General features: G+C 44.5%; 1 protein-coding gene across 1 annotated transcript in view; it reads left to right on the top strand.

Annotated features, from left to right (window-relative positions):
* Window positions 1-2,800: 2,800 nt before the first annotated feature.
* LOC120045760 (ankyrin repeat and fibronectin type-III domain-containing protein 1) overlaps window positions 2,801-13,527 on the top strand; it is a gene marked incomplete at its 3' end in the record, with an annotated part of 91,870 nt that continues 81,143 nt past the window's right edge. The window contains exon 1 of the mRNA XM_038990692.1: window positions 2,801-2,834. The remainder of the gene's footprint in view (window positions 2,835-13,527) is intronic.

Below are 13,527 nucleotides of genomic sequence, written 5' to 3' on the forward strand. Positions count from 1 at the left end.
CTCAGTGGTCTCTCAATGGTCAAAATGTCACTGTGGCAGACTCAGAAGTTTGAACACACAAACACACACACACACACACACACGCACACACACACACACACACGCGCGCGCAGATGTGCGGCCTCGATCAGAAAGGGGAATGCCCTTCACACTTTTTGACCACACACTCTTTACCACACAAAATAGATATAAAATGTGCTATTGCGTTTTACTATTTATCATACACTGTCTGACAGAAATCTATAATTTGCAATCAATACTAACGAATGTACCAACAGCAGAGTGAAAGATAATGTCTCCCCACATCCAAGAGCTTCTATTGCATTATAATTCTATTGCATTATATTGAATTCTATTGAAATGATAATGCCCAAGAAGCGGGTGTTTGGAGGATATATTGTCACGGGTGATGTTAGACCCGAGAGGAAGTCGAGGGCCGGCAAACCGTGCTAATATATCCTCCAAACACCGTCTTCGAATGCATTATCACTTTTATACAACGGGTTACCAACATATTCAAAAAATGATTGACATATTTACATAATCTTTGTTTTGATGAATTTATTCATACTATATAGTCCCGACACAAATCTAGCGTTGCTAGAGACGTGGCCCAGTCTTTCAGTCTTTTTGTTCTGTATCTATGGATGCGACCCAGTCGTTCGTTCTAAATGTTCCATTGCCATACTGGTTGGCAATGTTCTTATCCCTTGCTTGCTAGCTAGCCAACAACGGCTAACGTACAGTCACGTCAAAATGCAGCCTGAATAACAGCAAAGTAAATTGGATTTGCATTTATTTAAGCTGTTTTCTAGTGACATTTATTTGGATACATCCATAGCAATCAGCTAATGAGGCGCAATTTCGCCTGGCATAGAAAATGTGCTCACTCGTCAGGACACTGTTGTTTAGAGGAGCTAGCCAACGACACAGCTACAGTAACACAATCACTTCAAACTGAAGCTGGAAAGACTGCAAATTAGCTGCCTTTCATTTAACCTTTTTTCAATTGGCATTTGTTTGTATATATCTATAAAAATGATGGCAGCTGATTCATGATTTTGACTGGCTGAGAAACGCTGCCTGCCTGCCCAACTCGGTCATTACTATGGGACAGCAGGAGATCGAATTTGAATATTGAAACAATGTTGCAAATGTCAGAGAGACAAAGAGCAAGGTTTATACAATTCTCAGCTGTTGAAAACGAAAAGTTAGTCAAAAAGAAATGTGAGATAATGTCTAGATGCTTTTTATAGTGGAGATCAAGTTTATAAATTGCCTGGCTGGGCTGATGAGACAGTGGATTGCGCAGACAGATGGAACAGAGTCAATAGGCATTTTAACGTCATAGATTTAGCCGGTGGCAACCTGTGGAATAGACACTGGCTGGAATGAGGTTTTAACCAATCAGCATTCAGGATTAGACCCACCCGTTGCATAATGCATTCCATTGCAGTCTAATAAATTATATTGCAACAGTGATTGACAGGGCCTTCTTATCCCACCCATTGTGTGGGTCCAGATGCTCCTCTTACCCCTCTGGGGGTACAGAGGCCTGGGGTGATACCCCCTATGACGTGAAGACAGATATACCTCAGCATACATTTTAAAAAATCAAAGTGCAAAATGCAAAAGATGATTGCGCTGGTGTCTTCTAAAAGTGTCTCAGCCTGGAGCTAGTTATGGACAAGCTGTGTCTGTCTGCCTCCCTCTGCCTATGTCTCCCAGAGTTCTCCTGGAGCTGTGGACAGTAGGGGGGCTGCCATGTGTGTGTGTGTGTGTGTATGCGTGTATGTATGTATGTATGTGTGTGTGTTGTTTTTTTTATATGTCCCCTGTTGTGAGAGAGATTAAACGACGTGAGGGGAATTAGGACTATTTTTGTACTGTTATTGAAAACCCATGTCAGTGTGTTAGCTTCTCTGTCAGTGAACATTTGGAAGCTCTTATGGCTTCTACTGTGCAATTTGCACTAGACATTGATCTAGGTTCGGGACACAAAAGGGACCTCGGATCAGTATCTGGGGACATCATCTTCTTACTCCAGGTTAATGAACTTGGCTGTAGGCTTCGTTTGCACTGAGTGCCACTCCTCCGGGATCTTCGCATCGTAGAAAGGGCGAGAGCTTCACATGTTGCTGTTATTTGCGTCCCCATTTGCTCAAATGTCTGTCAATCACCCTGTCATTAATGAGTTTGCACTGGCCTGGTAGCATTTCCCATAATGAGGTGCATTTGAAGTCATTAGTCTCCTTAAGTTCATGACACTATGATGTATCTGGAAAATGTATACCCAAACGCGCTTCAGCGCATCTTACAAGAAAAAGAGAATCCGGTGCTGACTGAGGGACTATGATGTATCTGTTCGACTCTTTGACATTTTCGAAAACAAATGCCAAATAACTTAATCCAGCTGCATTTCGAAGTAAAAGAACAAACCAAACCAAACTACCTGAATGACATGCTTACATATGGGACGGCTGGTAGCTTACCGGTTAACACCGCTGGGCCGCTAACCAAAAGGTCACTCGTTCGAATGTTTCAGCCTCAAGGCTTGTCAAGGGTGTTAACCATATAAACCTATTTACACAGTGATCTGTGTGTGTTTGTATGCTCTGTCTTCGAATTACACTTCATTGACACAGTTTGGGATTACAGAATTGCACTTGGTTGGAGTTTGCGTTTTGCAGTGAGGACTTTTCTTTGAATCTTGACTGCTGACCCCACTAGGTATCCTTTTTAGGACTGGTCTATGGTGCTCAAATGTTTCTCTGTTTTCTCTCTCTTTCACAGAGTCTGGGGTCAGCAGACAGGAAAGAGTTCCAACAAAAGAAGTAAGTCCCTTTCTTTCATTTTTTTTTTTTTTCTCCTCGTCCCTCTCCTGCCCTTCCTCTCTGTTTTATTCTTCGGTCGTTTGTGTTCAGAGTCCTTTTCATTTTTACCTGCTTTAAACAGTTAGATACACTGCTAGATCACCACCTACTGTTGCTTTCTAACACAAAGCTTCTCAGAGGAATAGTGCTGATCTAGGATCAGGTCCCCACTGTCCATATAATCGTATTCATTGTGATCTAAAAGGCCAAACTGATCCTAGATCAGCACTCCTACTCTGAGACGCTTTGTGAATAAGGCCCCTGGCCGCCTTGAGGAATCTGACCTGGCTCTGAATCAGGTTCTGGAGAAAGGATGTTAATTCGCTAATTCGGTTTTAACCTGACCAGTAATCCCTCCTAATCTCATACAGATTATAAATAACAGTAAGTGAATTATTATGATAATTCGCCAGTCGCCAGCAGGTTCGGCGCGTCACTGTTTTGATTGACAATAAGCTATTTGAGTTAATTGCCTGTTATTTGCGCCCGCGTGTTCGATGTAATTTCACACTAATTATTTTCTCCCGGATTTCAAAACAAAACCATGGCAGCTTTTATAATGCCTCTCACCTGTTTACATGGAGACCGATGGATTTGATCACTCTAAGCATGATTATTAGATGTCCTTCAATGCTGATGTGAGTGAAGAGCAATTCACCTCATTGTCTCTGCTTCAAGGGAATTAACTTGGTTTCTGTCACAATTTCAAAACCATATTTCCATCCAACCATTTTTGATGCGAGTAAAGTACCTTTTAGATAAAAAAAAACTCATGACAGTATAATTGTCGGTAAACTTTCTAAATGTCAACAGAAAAAAACACACTAGATGGGTGGATAATCTTTCTGTCAGTGAAATAGATCATGCAACAAATGGCAGTGATGAGAAAGGAGGTATTTCAAATGGTTGAGAGATTTCAAAATGGCCACCGTTGTTATCATCAGATCAAGGTCATAAAATAGGATGTTGTCGCATTTAAATTTTAGAGACAACGAGCAGGATCTCGTAGGTTTTGCTTTGTGAAATCAGTTGAACATTTTTAGCTCCTATTTAATGTCAAGTTGTTACTTGGCATTGAAACTCTGCTGAGGACTATGGCATAGTAGAATGTTATCACAAATGTTCACATCAACCTAACTCCCCACTGGCTTACATGTAACGGTTGGTTCTTTTTCTCTCATCTCTCTTTTTCAAAAGATACATTATGGCCATGTGAGTATGAGTGCGTGGGCATCAATGTGTTCCCCTAAGTTCCCCCCCCCCCCCCCCCCCCCCCCCCAGTAAAAGACTGGTGGCATTGCCACAGAGTACCATGCTCATACATTTGAATTGCGCTCGGGCGGTTTCATAGCAACAGGCTTTCTCGCTCGCTGAACATGGAGGTGTGTGTTGTGACCGCTACATTCCTCCATTCCGACTCGGACCAACAATCGTTGGAGAATGTGCCACTTAGATGTCTATTGAACAGTTGTTTTCAGATTCTTTGGGTTATGAATGGGTGGTTTGAGTTTAAATGTCCCCGGCATTTCTAAGGTAATTCCAAACTGTTATATGAAGCCATGTATTCACTTGAATTGAGCAGGTAAGGCTGGGGGTTTGAAATTGTGACCTCGCTAGTGTTAAGTTTTGTGATAAGGGGCATTGTCGTTGCACTTAACTAAATGATCTGTAGGTCTTCTATGATGTTAGTCTGGGATGATTCATACTGTATCTTTTAATGTTTGGATGCCTCCTCCAGAAGACTGGCTTTTACACACACACACACACACACACACACACACACACACACACACACACACACACACACACACACACACACACACACACACACACACACACATTTGTGCACGCACTGTACATGCACACACACACAAGTATGCACGGACACTCACGTACGCTTGCATGCATTTCACATCTCGCACGCCAGTGGAGGCAGCTGAGGGGAGAACGGCTCATAATAATGGCCGGAATGGAATGGCAACACCTGGAAAAACATGTGTTTGATGTATTTGATACCATTCCACTGATTCCGCTCCGGTCATTACCACGAGCCCATTCTCCCCAATTAAGGTGCCACCAACCTCCTGTGTCGCACGTGTGCGCACACATACACACACACACACACACACACTGCATGTGCCATGTGGGTAGTCTTGGTGGGCAGTCACTCCATAATGCGGCTTGCTTCGCCACGGTTGCCTGGAGACAAGCAGCATTCTCCATGGCCAAGCGAAGCTGTCATGTGAAGTCATGTGACACGAGTCTCAGAATAGAGGGGTTTGGTGAGGGGTAATGATGTGTAACCTCCTAAAGTAGGCTGTAAACAAAAAGACTGAAAGAGAGGGTGAGAGAAAGTTCTGAAACAAACACAGCCACACACTCCTTCTCTCTCTCTCTCTCTCTCTCTCTCTCTCTCTCTCTCTCTCTCTCTCTCTCTCTCTCTCTCTCTCTCTCTCTCTCGCTCCCTCTCTCTCTCTCTCCCTCTCTTTCTCGCTCCCTCTCTCTCTCGCTCCCTCTCTCTCTCTCTCTCTCTCTCTCTCTCTCTCTCTCTCTCTCTCTCTCTCTCTCTCGTTACACGACCCATATGGAAATCATTAATAACCTGAAACACTAGAACTATGTGCAGACACCCAGTCTTCTACGGCCATCCATATTACCCATCTTGTATTCTCCCAGAGGTGCATCAAGCAGGGCTTAGTGCAGTGAGTGAGGGTATGTGCGTGTTTTACATAAGTGAGGGGGCAGACAGTGCAGGAAGGAAGAGATGCGGTTGGAGGAGCCGATAGCGCGACGGACGGGTGGTGCAGGGAATTTAAGGAACGGATGTCAGGGAGAAAGACCCTTGATTAGCCTAATTTATTCAGAGGAGAAGGCCCGTGTAATTGTTCTCAGATGGGGGGGGGGGGGGGAGTGGAGAGAGAAGAAAAAGGAGAGGTTAAGTTAGAGGTGAAGGCGAGGGGTCGGAAGAGAGGTGGATGGAGGAGCTGAGAAAGTTTGTCTCACTCTTGTGCACCCAACTCTTATTTGACGGTCATCCCATGACCTCACAGATGTTAACTTTTATTGGCGTCTCACTTACGTCTCAATATTGTTTCATTAGTCAGGTTTCCATTGACCCAGGTTTACTCAACAAAAGCAATGACGCAACAAACAAACAACGTGTGTAATAAAATGGCAGCTATAGGAGAAATGTTCGAAAGATCGACAACATTTTTATCTCTTCGTCGGGGATGGATTCTTCGTTTGTCAAACTTTATTACAAATGATGATGGAAACTGTGTTTTTCAAATAAATTATAATAAATGTTTTGGTTTTTTTAGGTACGCAGGGCATGTCATGTCATAAAGTATCTATAAATCTCCACTCCACACGTAATTCTAAATGCCTAATGAGTGTTGACAATTTTTTTGCCTGAATTGATTCGCCTTGGCTTTTTTGGTTGGCTGAAGTTTCACCATCCAATTATTTCAGATCTACAGTACTACAGTAGTTTCACCACCAAGACATGGACTGTGGTGATGGGTTGGCAAATAAGAATTATTAGACTATGGCAAATATGGGCCTCACGAGTGTCGTAGCGGTCTAAGGCACTGCATCGCAGTGCTAGCTGCGTTACTACAGATCCTGGTTCAATACCGGGCTGTGTCGCAGCCAGCCGCGACCGGGAGACCCATGAGGCGACGCACAATTGGCCCAGCGCTGTCCGGGCTAGGGGAGGGTTTGGCCGGCCGGGATGTCCTTGTCCCATCACACTCTAGCGACTCTTGTGGCGGGCCGGGTGCTTCCGGGTTAATTGGGCATTGTGTCAAGAAGCAGTGTGGCTTGGCGGGGTTGTGTTTCGGGGGACGCACGGCTCTCGACCTTTGCCTCTCCCAAGTCCGTACGAGAGTTACAGCGATGTGATAAGACTGTAACTACCAATTGGGGAGAAAAAAAGGATAAAAATACCAAAAGAATAAAAGAATATGGCAAATATTAGTAAATTTTTGAATTCTATCCATGCTGGCTTTTGTGGGCTACCTGAGATGAAACAGATACTGTAGGTAGTAGGGCATACAGGCTTTCGCCAATGTATTCATGCGCAATTTGCCAAAATGGATAATGGAAACACTTCAACCACTTCGTTTTAATTTTAAAAAAATAACATTTTTGTGACATCATTACGTCCAGCTGTTTTTATCGGCAAATGACAGTTCTATAAAAACGCACTGTAGCGACAGTTGTCGCATCTATTTTCCATGCAAGCGTTCTAAATGTTTTTTTAAAATTATCCCTGGACATAGCTTCAGTCTTCTCACACTCATCTAGCTATTGTCTCTCTCTTTCACAAGGTTTGAAAACATATTTCTCACCTCATTACTCATTCTCGTCTTACGTCCGTCTGCCTTTCCACGGGGTGAGAATAGGAGGGTGACTCAGCCGTTTTACAGCCGTCTGCCCCGAGGACAAGGACTTTCCCCGGCAACAATCAGAGCCAGTGACCCCTTGGCCCTAACGGCAGAGTTCCACCTCTAAATTGACGGTAATCTGGGTTAAACCGGAACTAATGTCTCACGTAATTGGTCAGATGCTCGATGAAGTCCATACATGTTAAGAGAAGAGAGAGAACGAGGCTCGGAACCGCAATGAACAGCTGCACCCTCTCTCTTTGCAAGTTACGGGAAAGTCTATGGGCCAAATGTCCCCTCCCCTTCCTATATTCGAAAGATGCTAACACCTGCAAAATTATGATTTGTCCAAAGCACCTGAACTAATGCTGCTCATAATCTCACGAATACAGTTGTATCATGACAGGTCTACGGTACCGTTTATGTAGACTGTCCACAAGAGATTAATTAAAGGCCCAGTGCAGTCAAAAGTAATGTTTTCCTGTGTTTTATATCACATTGTACAACAGCTGATGAAACTAACAATGTAAAAGTGTTTTTATTTTTTATTTTTTAGTTGCTGGTTGAAAATACAATCCTCACAGGACCTTCTAATCAGCGGGTTTGTATAGCTTTGCATAGTTTTCAGTTTCCCCCTCCCATTTCAGACCACTCCTAGACAGTAGCAAAATTCTTGCTTGAGAAATAGTTTTTTGCTAAAAAGCTACTTTTGCCCATTTTCATCTATTAACTTCTCTGGGATATGTGGGACGGTAGCGTCCCACTTGGCCAAAAGCCAGAAAAAATGTAGCGCGCCATATTCAAATATATTACTATAAAAATCAATCTTTCATGAAATCACACATGAAAGACACCAAATTAAAGCTACACATGTTGCCAACATGTCTGATTTCCAAAAGGATTTACGGAGAAAGCACACCAAACGATTATGTTAGCTCAGTACATAGCCACAGAAAAACACAGCCATTTTCCCAGCAAAAGATAGAGTCACAAAAAGCAGAAATAGAGATAAAATGAATCACTAACCTTTGATGATCTTCATCAGATGACACTCATAGGACATCATGTTACACAATACATTTATGTTTTGTTCGATAATGTGCATATTTATATCCACAAATCTCGGTGTACATTGGCGCCATGTTCAGAAATGCCTCCAAAATATCCGGAGAAATTGCAGAGAGCCACGTCAAATAACAGAAATACTCATCATAAACTTTGATGAAAGATACATGTTTTACATAGAATTAAAGATACACTTGTTCTTAATGCAACCGCTGTGTCAGATTTCAAAAAAACTTTACGTAAAAAGCACACCATATGCAATACTCTGAGACGGCGCTCAAAAATAACAACATTTCTCCGCCATGTTGGAGTCAGAAACAGAAACAGAAATACGAAATTACATCATAAATATTCCCTTACCTTTGATCATCTTCATCAGAATGCACTCCCAGGAATCCTAGTTCCACAATAAATCGTTGTTTTGTTCGATAATGTCTATTACTTATGTCTAAGTAGCTACTTTTGCTAGCATGTTTAGTGCACATGTCCAAACTCGGACGAAAACTTCAAAAAGTTATATAACAGGTCGAATAAACTGGTCAAACTAAGTAAAGAATCAATCTTCAGGATGTTGTTATCATAACTATCCAATAACGTTCCAACCGGAGAATTCCTTTGTGTCTCTAGAAGTTATGGAATGCAAGACGATATCGTTTGGAACGCCCATGACCAGGAACTGGCATTCTGCCAGACCAATGACTGAAACACCTCCCATCCGGCCCCACATCACACTAGAGGCTTCATTCCACGTTCTACAGACTGTTGACATCTAGTGGAAGGCGTAGGAAGTGCAAACAGATCCATATCTTACAGGGAATTGAATAGGCGATGAGTTGAACATTGACCAGTCTCAGAATTCTTACTTCCTGTTTGGATTTTTTCTCAGGTTTTTGCCTGCCATATGAGTTCTGTTATACTCACAGACATCATTCAAACAGCTTTAGCTTCAGCTTTTTTTTCCAATAGTAATAATAATATGCATATATTAGCATCTGGGACAGAGTAGGAGGCAGTTCACTATGGGCACGCAATTCATCCAAAAGTGAAAATGCTGCCCCCTATCATAAAGAAGTTAAAGTAAGGTACTTAATTTTTACCCAGAAATGATTTGATATTGAAATAAAAACGACTGCATTGGACCTTTTAAATCGACTGTGACATCAGTGCTTGGAAACGGTTCCTGGTACTGTATCCTCAGTGCACAGTCCTTATTAACACTACTGAGACTGTAGAGGGAGAGGAGGATAGAGGAGAGAAGGAGAGGGGAGCTCCAGCCCTTGCCCCAGCACTAGCCCCAGAACCCAGTGTTTAGGTGGTCTGCCGCTTCATTCCCCGGCACCCTTTCGTTAGTAGGAATGCGCCTCCAAAACATTCCTTGGAAATAGGGGAAGAAGAGGAGAGAGAGAAAAAGGCAACTTAGACTTGGGGTGACAGCTAATGGAGTCTGAGGGTTCCCCTGTCTGCAGAAATATGAAACATAGTCTTACATTTTCTCAGTTTTTTTCTCTTGGGTTTTGAAAATGCTGTGTAAACATATATTGGAATATTTACAGTAGCGGCGGTGGAGGGAGCAGACGGGCCAAGGAGATTGCTGGCTCCCAGGGTTTCTATCTGTGTGTGTGTGTGTGTGTGTGTGTGTGTGTGTGTGTGTGTGTGTGTGTGTGTGTGTGTGTGTGTGTGTGCGTGCGTGCGTGCGTGCGTGCGTGCGTGCGTGCGTGCGTGCGTGCGTGCGTGCGTGCGTGCGTGCGTGCGTGCGTGCGTGCGTGCGTGCGTGCGTGCGTGCGTGCGTGCGTGCGTGCGTGCGTGCGTGCGTGCGTGCGTGCGTGCGTGCGTGCGTGCGTGCGTGCGTGCGTGCGTGCGTGCGTGCGTGCGTGCGTGCGTGCGTGCGTGCGTGCGTGCGTCGTGGACGTATTTAACTATACTTGTGGAGACCAGAAGTCCCCACAAGAATAGTAAACAAACAAAAATTTGACCAACTGGAGACAATTTTTTGGTCCCCACAAGGTCAAATGCTATTTCTAGGGGGTTTGGGGTTAAGATTAGAATAGGGTTAGAATTCGGATAAGAGTTCGTTTTAGAGCTAGGGTTAGGGTTAGGGTTAAGGTTAGGTTTTTGGGTTAAGGTTAGGGTTAGTGGTTAAGGAAGTAGGGTTTTGAAAGAGACCAAATTGTATGTCCCCACAAGGTTAGCTGCGCAAGACTGTGTGCGTGTGTGTAGTGCATGTATTTGCATAAGTGAGTGCATGTTTATGTGTGTCTGTGCGTGTGTGCATGTGTGTATGTGTGTGTGAGTGGCTTGTTGTAAAGCGCCGTACAGCGGCTGTCTTTGATGTGGGTTTGGCTGCAGTGCAGCTCTGATGGTTCAGAACTTCCCAAGCAGTGATGATGCCAAAGCGTTTCGCAGGCAGAGACGCCGATTGTTTTGGGAAGGCAACCCGGCCATAATTGTGTGTGCGTGTGTGTGTGTGTGTGTGTGTGTGTGTGTGTGTGTGTGTGTGTGTGTGTGTGTGTGTGTGTGTGTGTGTGTGTGTGTGTGTGTGTGTGTGTGTGTGTGTGCGTGTGTGCGCGTGTGTGTGTGCTTAGTTTTGTGTGTTTTTACAGGAGGATTCTGTGAAGCATGGCCTTTTCCATTATGGCCCTCTGAATCATAGACGCATACACATATACAGTACACACACACATATACAGTACACACACACACACACACACACACACACACACACACACACACACACACACACACACACACACACACACGCACACACAGAGCGAGAGCAACCCAGCTTAACGAACCGATTTTCAGGAGACTTTGTTAAGAACATGTTGGACAGCGTATGCTTCCATTACAAGCAAATCGCTGGCGTTTGGAGCACCATACTTCAAAAAATGAACTGGCGGTGTTAAAAACATGGAGGCGAGCTGCCTGTTCCCCTCTAACAGTAAACACCATCGTAGAGCTGCTTCCATAAAGTGATATCTGAGCCTTTATAGATGGAGGGGGGAACAATATGGCTGCCTTTCAAGTGGCTGATGTGTGAATGTGCCTAGAGCCCCAACACTACTGCTTCCTGCTGGGGAGGAGAGAGGAGGAAAAGAAAGAGGGGACGATGAGAAACAGGGAATGGGGGAAATGGGGAGAAGAAAGGGGGGAATGTGGAGGAGGAAAAAGATGGGACAGGGAGATGGAGAGAAGATTGTAGGAGAACTGGGAGAGAACAGGGAGGGAGGTGGGCTAAGGAAACACCCGACTCTTTGAAGGCGTTTCATAGGTTAAGAGAAGGAACCAAAGTGTGTGACTGTTTGATAGGAAAGCTATGGAATGGGAGCAACATCTGTGTGTCTGAATGTGCGTGGCTGCATACGTTTGCATGTGTGTTCGTGCGTTTGTGTCTGTGTGTGTGCAGAAAAATGACCACTCTGCATCAGAGCATTAGGGAGGCGACCGCCATAAGCACTCCTAAGCACCCGGCAGACCCTTTCTCACACGCCTAACAGATTAGATCACACACACGGATGAAATCGGCCTTTCAGATGTCGCTTCGAATAAAACACCTCCGGCTGACCCCCCTTCCCGCTCTGAACACAGCCAGGTCACCCGTGATACAAGTCAGTATTCAACGTCCATCCTAGTCTGAGGACATCGGGAGATGACGTGGAAACTGGCCACTAGGCAGTGAGCTCTGTTACCTACAAGTAGGTTTAATTTTTTTTAGGTGTTGGGGATGGTGGAGGGGCGTAAACATTTGCCTTTGGTGTCAATGGTTGCACATTCGAATCCACCAATAGAAAATTGTTTTTGAGACTTTGGTTTCAGGCCTATCCCAAACCGTAACCCTTACCTTAACCAGAGTTAATATATTTCACAGCCTTTTAGATGGTGAAATGATTTCGATGGTGCAATGACTCCAGATTTCGGAGTTAATCCCTAAATTTAACCATAACCGTCAAAATGTGGAGTTAATGCCTACACTTAATCTTAATCACTTTGAAATTTGACGCTTGAAAAAACGTTGAAATTTGAGTTTGAGAAACATGTATCTAATTCTGACATGAGGCTGTGAGAGCTAGTTGGAACGAACACACACACACACACACACACACACACACACACACACACACACACACACACACACACACACACACACACACACACACACACACACACACACACACACACACACACATACACACACTTCCCTTTGAGTCTCCTGTCTCATTTATCTTTTCATGATGTAATCCATAGTTTCAGCAGGGTGTCAGTTCAGTACCACTGAAGAACAGGCATATGCCAGCCACACAATGGGAGCTCTCTCTCTCACACACACACACACACGCACGCACACACACACACACACACACACACACACACACACGTTATGTGAGTTTGGTTGTATGCATCTGTGTTTGTGATTGACCTCCCTTAGACCCACATATGAGAAGTGAATATCTTTCCTTTTGTGTCAGTGCAACTCCAATATCTCCCTTTTCTTTTCTTGCACACACGCACACGCACACATGCACACACGCACACGTGCACACGCACACGCACACACACACACACTCCTCTCCTGGGTCTCCTCCAGCCTCCCTCTCCTCTCCAGCACAAATAATCCCTGCAGTCTGCAGACTTGACCCTGATTGGAATCTTGACGCCGCTTTCAATTGTGGGCTTGGGAAAAGTGTCCTGTCTGCCTGCCTGCTGCAGTGTGGGAGCCACGCTCAGCCCGTAAACAGCATACCAGAGGGCCTCCGCAAGCCCACCCTCTCCCCCTTATACACATGAAACCAGCGAGTCTGTAAGCAAGGAAGGAGGCAGACAGGGAGCACACACACTCACCTCATCTCCATCATTCCTTCAACCCTTACGCCCCCTCTCCATACCTCCTTCACCCCCTCACACCCTTACTCCCCCGGCCAAGGAGTCCGCAGACAGACAGGCAGACTGGGAAGGCCCCTAGTTTTCTGTCGGGGTTCGCTTCGTTCTCCCTCTGTTCTAAAAGAGGGCAGCTGTTGCCTTGTAAGGAAGGCCCTTCTCGTGTTTGTTACAATTTATAATGTGTCGAATGCTCTGCACAATGAGATGTTGGAGAAATGTTACCATTCGATTGTGAAATGTTGGGCATTTGTGATGGTAAATTGTAGCAGTATAAATCAGGTGTTGTTCGGTCTGCCCCTGGTCTCCGGATCTATTTGTCATTGTAA

The sequence above is a fragment of the Salvelinus namaycush genome, chromosome 4 (assembly GCF_016432855.1).
Source record: "Salvelinus namaycush isolate Seneca chromosome 4, SaNama_1.0, whole genome shotgun sequence".
NCBI lineage: Eukaryota > Metazoa > Chordata > Actinopteri > Salmoniformes > Salmonidae > Salvelinus > Salvelinus namaycush.